Source organism: Saccostrea cucullata, unplaced genomic scaffold (assembly GCF_032062105.1).
Source record: "Saccostrea cucullata isolate Sc308-1 unplaced genomic scaffold, CSIRO_AGI_Scuc_v1 ctg895, whole genome shotgun sequence".
Lineage (NCBI taxonomy): Eukaryota > Metazoa > Mollusca > Bivalvia > Ostreida > Ostreidae > Saccostrea > Saccostrea cuccullata.
In genome coordinates, this window is record NW_026922913.1 from 6,622 (window position 1) to 15,793 (window position 9,172).

A 9,172-nucleotide genomic window follows, 5' to 3' on the forward strand; every position below is an offset into this window, starting at 1 on the left:
TGTTTTATGAGAATCCATATAATTATCTATAAAAATCATTAAAAATGCATCGAATATGTTAACTTTTGAAAATTGACTTGGAGGTTGGCAGGAGAACAATACTATCGTTCGCAGTTCTTCTAAAACTTGTGCCGATTAGAGTGTACAATCGAGCATCGAAGTGTGTACACGTACTACATGTATTAGTTTCTTTGGGTAAGGGGAGGTACCAATTTCAATGCATTTGATTTCCTGAATTTCGCAATGCATTTCAGACAATTAAAAAAAAATAATTTTTAACATTCATTATTTTCATTCTGGATGTTAACACTATATTTCTAGAAATTTAAATTTACAAACAAGATGGAATCATTATCTAAATAAAATATACTGGTGAAAGGCTAGCTGGAGATCTGTACGTAGCTCGCTAGCTGAAAAAAAAAATTGGAATGGATCACCAGAGAGCTACAGTGCCACCCATATCAAAAAGTATATATTAATTGCGTACAGAAAAATGCGCTTGGTTCTGGAATAATTTCTCCGAATTCCTACCTCAACTGCAAAAAAGATGGATTTCAAAATGTTCCAGAGACCTCTATCAAGTACTAGTACTTGACATCTGCAAGAAGCTTGTTGGGCCAAATTATTTTGCAACCCAAAATGGAAGAATAATTTAATTTAGACGATATTTTCCATATCTCAAACTCCAGGCGCAGGAGGACTATTAAAAAGTTGTAAGGAATGTTTTGCTGTAGAAAAAATGAAGGAATGTGCTAGAGACACACGGTAAGTAATATTTTTAGATTGCTGCAGTTGAAAAACACATATATTGAATATACAGCTTCAGCGCAATTTTTTTGTGTGCACAATTAATATATACACTTTTTAATGGGTGGCACTGTAGCTCTCTTGCCTGACAATATAGCTAAATTTATGTGAAAGTGAAAAGCTGGACATTAAATTTCATACATGTGCGATGCACGTGGTACTGACGGCCTTTTAGCATACGCAGGAATACCCAGAAAATGAACAATATTTCAGCCCAAAAGACAGTTTAAACAATAAAAATCACTAGCATCGCAAGGACAGACTTAAAAAAAAAAGAGGTGGAATCAGGCGAATTTAATCCTTTTACGACACAATCGGCAATCCTCGGCTGTCTCCGCTACGCTCTGTGCGAGAGACGAGTCATCCGAAAAACTCCGAGTGTTTACGACACCATCTACCTCGTAATGATACAGTTGGAAAGGATCGCGGTCTCCGCGTCTTGAATCCCCAAAGTACATATAATGCATGTATTTGAATAATATGCATTAATATGTCTTTGAGGAAATCTCATGAAGGAAACTTAATTTATATTCTAATATTTTCTATTTCTTTTTATTATTCGTATAAATTTCTCCATTTATCACGTTCAAATTTCATGTATTTATTGTTTAGGGTACATTAAACCTTATTTGTCAGCCAGTCTGTACATCTTTCACGAGAACTTTAAACTTGATAATAATTCTTGAATGAGTTAAAATAGGACTTTCATATTTCACATGTGCATTATTTTTGACATGTGATTTTCAAATATACTGTGATTTTTTACCCTGTGACCTTGATCTTGGAGCTTGACCTACATTTCTTTTAATTGGTGCTTCTATTTTATAATCATACAATACCTGTGACAACGCCTTTCAATATTCACTATGATATTTGACCCTTTGACCTTGAAATTTGACCTGCTTTTCAAAAACATTAACAATAGTCATACCTTTTGAATGAGAAGAGTTAGGGCTTTTATTTTACCCCTGTGTATTACCTAAGACAACACTTTTCTAAATACACTGACTTTTGACAACGTGACCTTGAGGCTTGGCTAACTTTTCACAATTTTAACCTTGATCATAGCTTTTGAATGATTGATTGATTGTATACTGCTTAACGTCCCTCTCCAGAATATTTCACTGATATGGAGACGTCACCATTGCCGGTGAAGGGGTGAAGAATTTAGGCCTATGCTCAGCACTCAGGGCCATTGAGCAGGGAGGGATCTTTATCGTGCCAAACCTGCTGTGACACGGGGCCTCGGTTTATACGGTCTCATCCGAAGGACCGCCCCATTTAGTCGCCTTTCACGACAAGCAAGGGGGTACTGAGGACCTATTCTAACCCGGATCCTTTTGAATGAGAAGAGATGGGACTTTCATATCACACAAAAATCACATGACTGTACGTACTAGTATATAATGAACTTTGACCTTGAAGTGTAACCGGCTTTTCCAAAATTTAAACATAACAAAAAAATTTGACAATATAATTTGATTGAGAAAGGGTAGCGATTTCATACCAGGTTTTACACATGTATATTAGCTGTGACAAGGCCAATCGAAAAAAAGGTATTGCTTATATTATGCCGAGTGTGTCATGGCCTTGAATCAAGGTCATTTGGGATAAGATTTTTGGCTGGATACATTGTTTGAAAGAACATGTGTGAATTTGTCTATACGGTAGCACACAAATGGGATATGCTCATCACCAGCGTGTGTCATGGTGTGACGCAAAAGTCATTTTGACAAGATCAAGGTCGCAAACAATCCTTTACTATTCATTTTTTAAATAGTAAAACATAATAAGATGATAACTACCCTTAATAGATTGCTTTAACATTAGAACATGACATGACCTTGACTCAAGGTCACTTCTCCCTGTCCGCAGCTCCGACGGAAGACCTACTCGTTGCTTTGCAACGAGCTCGGCTCTAGTTTTTCATACTAATTGTTAGTCCATTATTTTATACACTGAATTCACGACAGATTTTTCCATTATTTCCCGATCATGATAAGGAGCACACTGTGGGTGTGACAGGTCGGCAGGGTATGCTCACTCCTCCATGGCACCTGATCCCACCTCCGATGTTTTGGAGGTCCGTGTTTGCTCTGCTCCTATTTTGTATTGTTTTATGAATTTTGATCTTGAATAATGTTCTTTATCTCCATATGTTTCATTCTTCGAATGAAAATTCATTATTATCCCGATGAGGATAATTTAATGGACAAAAACTTGATCTAGTCTTTATATCAAAGTACTCAGAAGTACAGAGAGCCGGGCTCATTTACAGAGTAGAATGGATTTCTTACATGAATCACGTTTATATTCTGATGAAAAAATTATTTTAAAACTATCAATATAAATGATAAGACATCGACAGTGAATTTTTCAATCCTAATACCACGGTCCGATTTTGTCAGAATCAGAATTAATCTGGTACCGCAGCTGAATGTAAGAAAAACAGGCCAGTGTGGTCCCCTCTCCTGCTTTACCTCGTTTGTGTAGAAAACTACGGTAACACTGATTATCAAAAATCCTTACGCTAATGAACTATGTTCTTTGACTTATGAAGTTTTCAAAGTCATTAATACTAATGTTTATTTTATATAAATAAAACTCCGTTTTTTTTTGTTGCTTTATTGAGCGTTTGTATTATCTCAAAAGCGGTTGAGAGTAAGAATTATATTTTTGCACGTAACTTTAAAATGGCGACTATGGGGTCAACATCCTGCCTTGAACAGGATCACATAAGCCGACAATTGCTCTTTGAGCAATAAGCCCGGCTAAAAATGATGGAATTCAAACTCGCAAAAAAAATCATACTGATATATGACGATAATTTTAAATCTATCAGTTCGAATTGTTAAAAATGTTTCCTTTCATTATTTTGTTCTGAAGTTTCAAGCTTTTAAAAACTTGAATTTCATTTGAATTTAACCTTTCCAAGTAATATTTACTAGGCCTTTCAACTAATTTTTCAAGTTGCACATATGAAAAAAAACAACCCATTGCATAGATAGATTTATAGGTACATGAAAATTTCAAAAATGATAATAACTTATGCATACTTTTAATTAAATCATTAAAAAATTCAATATTTCATAATTGACTTTTACGATGTTGTGTTTTAAGGACAGGTTACTCAGGTGTGAAAAATGATCAACTAAGTGCCGATTTATGAGTTATCGTTTATAGGAATGACATATCGGCTGCTTCGGTATTGGTATTGTTCTGCACACAAAAACACCCCTACTAATGTTATTGTGATTTAAATTCAAGACACGTGGTTTAGGTTTACCTATTCAAAGGTTATAGGGTAGAACCGGTTTTATAAATAAAATTGACAGTAAACAGGAAATTGCTATAGTCTGTTTCTTCCGAAAGCATGTCCTGTGAAAAATGTGTTTCCACACCTTTCTGAAAGACTTTCATGATTTTCAACATAAATGGGTGACTTAAGGGGGTGGAGTGATTATATAACAATTAATACATCTTATCATAGTTTACTGCAAAAATTACAGCTCGATCACTAGCGACCGATACGCTGGTTAAAAATATGTGTGATAGCATCTACACTGACAAACCTTTGTTTGCCTTATATGGCTATTGCTATTAATGCGCACAGAGGATCTTACCACGAGCAACTGACCAATTGTTGATCAAATACGTTTACGCCAAATACATGTTTACATGTTATTTCGAACACGTGGTTCAGGTCAATCCATAAACATGTCAATGGAGTGCAAAATAAAAAAATGTCTCTATGAAAAAAAATCAAAATTTAGAAGCTATGAAAAATATCACGGGCGTTTTTCATTTGTTGTTAACTAGAGAAAAATATGTTAAATAAAATGTATACGTGGTGTCAAGTTCAGAACACCAGCACTTCAAGGGTAAGGAAAACGAGCAGCCGCTCGTATGCATTTAAATGGACAAAACATTTTTTACAAAACTATGTTCGTGATCATGTGTGTTCGCCAGGGAATCCACCTTGTATGGTATTCACTGATAGTACAATAAAGGAATTTATCAAGCGTAAAATTCCTGTAGTATTCGTATAGTAACCCATAATGCAATTCTCATTCATCTGATTTGTCAGTTAAAGTCACGTGGTGCCTCATTTCCTAATCTGACGCCAAAAAATATAGTCCTGGTTCCCATGCAAAATATTTGTCCAAAAAGAAATTTTATATCATGACAGCAGAAAATTGTGTCATAGAAAATACTTATAATTTAAACTTGAATGAATTCAAGAAAGATCGATCGAAGTACATTTCTACAGAATGATATTATAGGGTGGTGAAAACTAACACGCAACATAATTTTTCTGTTTACCATGTCTCCACGTGCTAGTCACTTCCTAGCCACATTTCCGTGAATAATTTACCCTATCTCGCTGAAGTCTCGCTAACTCTCGCCAGAGCCACTGTCAGAGCTACTCTGAACTCATCGGATTTTATAATTTGCAGAACACCGAAAAATAAAAGGTTCCAAACACATTAGTAGGGGTGTATATGTCTAATGGAATTCTAACACGTCTCTGTTTGTAAGGCAGATTGACTTAATTAAAAGGCTTTTCATTCATAAATAAATAACTTCTTGCCACAAGGTCCATATATGTTTTTTTTTTGGGGGGCACTATTAATAAGCAGGGTCTTATAAAATGACACCTAAAAGAGAAAAGGGATACCCGGTAGCGGACATGTATTGTTTATGCAATACTCTCAGAATGCTTTTATAAGACAGCTTAATGTAAATAAAGAAACAAACAAATCAAAAGTTCTGTGCATATCGAGAAAAGGAATCAGCATATACCTTTCACGATCACGTCATTTTTTTTTGTTTGAAAAAATTTTAATCTTATAAACAAATATTTTTATGCTGATTTTCAGAAAATTTCCCTTTCAATATATTTTTTTTATATTCCAAACTCATCATTTTGAATTGTAGTATAATACATGCATTTAATTCAGGCTATGATGAGAGGGACAAAATTTAATATAATTAACAAAAAAGTATATCAAAGTTAGCTTATCTTAATAATTAACATTTCTAATTAATCAAAATACCGGTTAGAAGCATGAAAAAAACTATTGCAACCATCTGCTATTTGTTGTGAATGTTATTGACTTTATGAAAGAATACGTAACTTGGCATATTAAACGATCATTTAAATATTTCTTTGAATGAAAGTTCATTATTATCTCATAAGAGGATGATTTTACGGACAAAAACTTGATCTAGTCTACATAAAATGATGGAATTCCAAATCGCAAAAAAGGCATAATGATAGCTAGCGATGGTTTTAATCTAGCAGTTCGAAGTGTTGAAATGTTTCCTTTCATTATTTTGTTCTAAAGATTCAAGTTAAAAAAATATTTAAATTTGACCATTAAACCAAGTAATATTTACTTAATATATTCTAAGGCTACTGTTTTTCTTCAATATTAATGGTCCTAAAGATAATCTTTCTATGTACCCCCTAGTTAAATGAAAGGAACAAACATATTGGAAGTTTCCTGCCCCATTGATAAATAAAATAAGTTATACACGTTTTTATTCCCGTTTCTGGACTGAAAAAGAATTATTTGTTCATAATTTTTTTCACAGAATATCTATGCTAAGAATTCAACCCTTCAATAAAATAATTTTTTAATTCCATTGCTAGTCACTTTGAACTGTAATAGTAATATATAATTCAGGTTATGATAAGGAGGGCAAATGTTGATAAAATGAGCACAAAAAGTAGATCAAATTTACCTTACTTTCCCTGATCGTCATACCGATATAAAGCAAAGATTTATTTTATCAAAATATTTGTGAAAATGAAACACCAACAGTTATCTTTTAGATATTCAGATGTCCTCAAGTGGTTTTCTCGAAAGAGAATCAAAATGTAGGAAAAAAGAAAACGCTACATAATATGTTTTTGAAAAAAAAAAATACGTTGTCTTTTATTTGGTATTTTGCTTGTTGTTGGCATACAAATTGCTTACACATTAAATATGATTCATGGTATTCTTCATTAATTCACAACATTCAAAAAGATAAAAGCACATCTGTTTTTTTGATTGAAAAATAACAAATTAAAGTATATAAATATTGAAAGGACGATGCGATATTGTGGTAATGATAAATTAATTGGGAATTAACATGTTCAATAGTCTTATCATTGCCTATATATTTGTTATCAATATTGGCCTCTTTGCCCTAAGAACCTTGTATATATCACATAACCTCAACAGATACTACACTGATGATAGATTTTATTGCGTAACGTTACACTGTACAAGGGCACTAGAAAGATTGAGGATAGGTATATCAAGAGGTCAATGAGAAATAAGGACAACTGACAATTGTGTTTATTCAAATATAGAGAGAGACATTAGATATAATGAATATATAGAACAATGAGGCGTCAAATTAAAAGAAGTGTTATAAACAACAGATCTACAATTAATTATAACAAGGACTGTTTCAAACAGAACATGCATGTAACACACCTACAAACACAATCTCATTTGTGTTAATATATATCCCATCCAATCTCATTGCAAGGGAAAATTAACTACTTAATACTTTAACAATCGTATATAGTTGTACAAGGTCATATGCATTCAAAATCAAAATCTGGTTTGCCTCTGCAGACAATAACGATAGGCTAAGACGTCGTCCAAAGGACGCAGTAAGTTTATAAATTTGCATTGATATAGTTTGAACTATAAGTAATAATTATCTTTCTTATTGTACATATGTTGTATATATGAAAAAGTTGATACATGTAGTCATTTTGCTAATAAATGACCAATTTCGATTCTAATATGTATTTGAGTTTAAGTAATTGAAAATCAAGCGATGCAGAATCATTCTGAGGAAAAGAGTTGACAAAAACAATAATACAGAATGTTGATAAATATGACACAAACCAACGAGGCGATCCCATGCTGCTGATTAAATGTGCCGTCTGCCATAGTTTGCAATCATTTGTTGTTCACTGTTGCTGATATCTGTTGTTCAGGATAGAACGCAATGTTTAGTGCATCATTAAAACCTCTTGCAAATTCAAACTGTACATTTAAATTGCCGATTCCAGGCAGCAACTTACCTTTTTGTGTTGTGCATTATTCAGATTGCAGCATTTTCAAATAGCTTGGAAATTGAAAATACCAAAAAAAGTTAAAAATTTTAAAAAATATTTTGCAAAGTCGTTGTTGATTTCCCGCTGAGGTTGCGGATTTTGTCCAAAATGACCTTGTAACTGTTGTAACTGTTGTTACTCTTGTGATCCATCCAACTTTTCCTTTCCAGCCAACGATTTTGCTCGATCCCTCCCGTTTTCCCTTTGTTACAGTTCATTCCTTGTCAAGAAGAAAATGGAGTAACAGTCAGTAACTTAAAGTACCTGACAGGTACCACATCAAGTTGGTATTAAAAGGTATAGAAGCAACAACCACAAGAAGAGAGGAAACACTACTATTTCTCTATGTGTCATAAAAAGAAGGCTGACTAATTAGAAAAAATGGAAGGATAAATAAAAATCGAAAACTTTAGATTATTTCAATTTATTTATTTAAAAGCTCATCATCATCAATTATAAAACTGAGGTTCAAACACTCATGCATAATTATTAAACTTTTCAGCACTTGTAAACTAGTTCACAAAATTTTTAAGCAGTTAGCGTGTTCGCTAGCCGCTTTATATCATGTGTCCAACGAGATTACGCAATTTCAACAGTAAGCAGAAACCTCCATAAGGCGCTACCTATGAGCAAAAGATTGCAGCTTTTCAGATCTTTGACGGAAATACCCGAAAGCCTGCGCTGAATTATCTGGGGTTACATGCAATATTGCAGGGGCAAATTTGGCAGTGAAGACGAGAACAGAATAGTTCTACATAATAATAGATTATTTAGGTACATTTAGCGTAGTGTTTGGGTCCTTAGCTTTTAGTTACATAATCCAAGTGCAAGTAGACATAAGTAATATCGTAGGACTGAACGTATATAATTGAACACATTCTTATCAAATCAGCGATTGCAGTGTTATATTTTGTTTATTATTTATTTTTGCATTAATTGTCGTAAAGACGGGCTGTGTTTTATTGGTTCCTTCTCTCTGAAAAGTTTGCATTTAATTCCCGACCCCGCAAAAACTGTCTTGCCTTTTGCTGATTATTTATCATTTTATCGAATAATTTAGCTAGGCCTATTATTTAAGGAATTTTAAGAGACTTTAATAGTGACAAAGAACAAGGTAAACCCCCCCCCCCCGTTCCAACGCCTATGCCCGATTTTGCTATTTATGAGGGTAATTGTTTTACATTCAGAAAAATGAAACCAAGTTTGGATGCATGCTAATTGAAGGTGGCATAGATGGAC

General features: G+C 33.6%; 1 long non-coding RNA gene across 1 annotated transcript; it reads left to right on the plus strand.

Moving 5' to 3' along the window:
- Nucleotides 1-7,424: 7,424 nt before the first annotated feature.
- Nucleotides 7,425-8,345, plus strand: LOC134262777 (uncharacterized). Its single transcript, XR_009991103.1, has 2 exons — nucleotides 7,425-7,480; nucleotides 8,104-8,345. It is a non-coding gene; the product is annotated as an uncharacterized LOC134262777 (long non-coding RNA).
- Nucleotides 8,346-9,172: the final 827 nt, after the last annotated feature.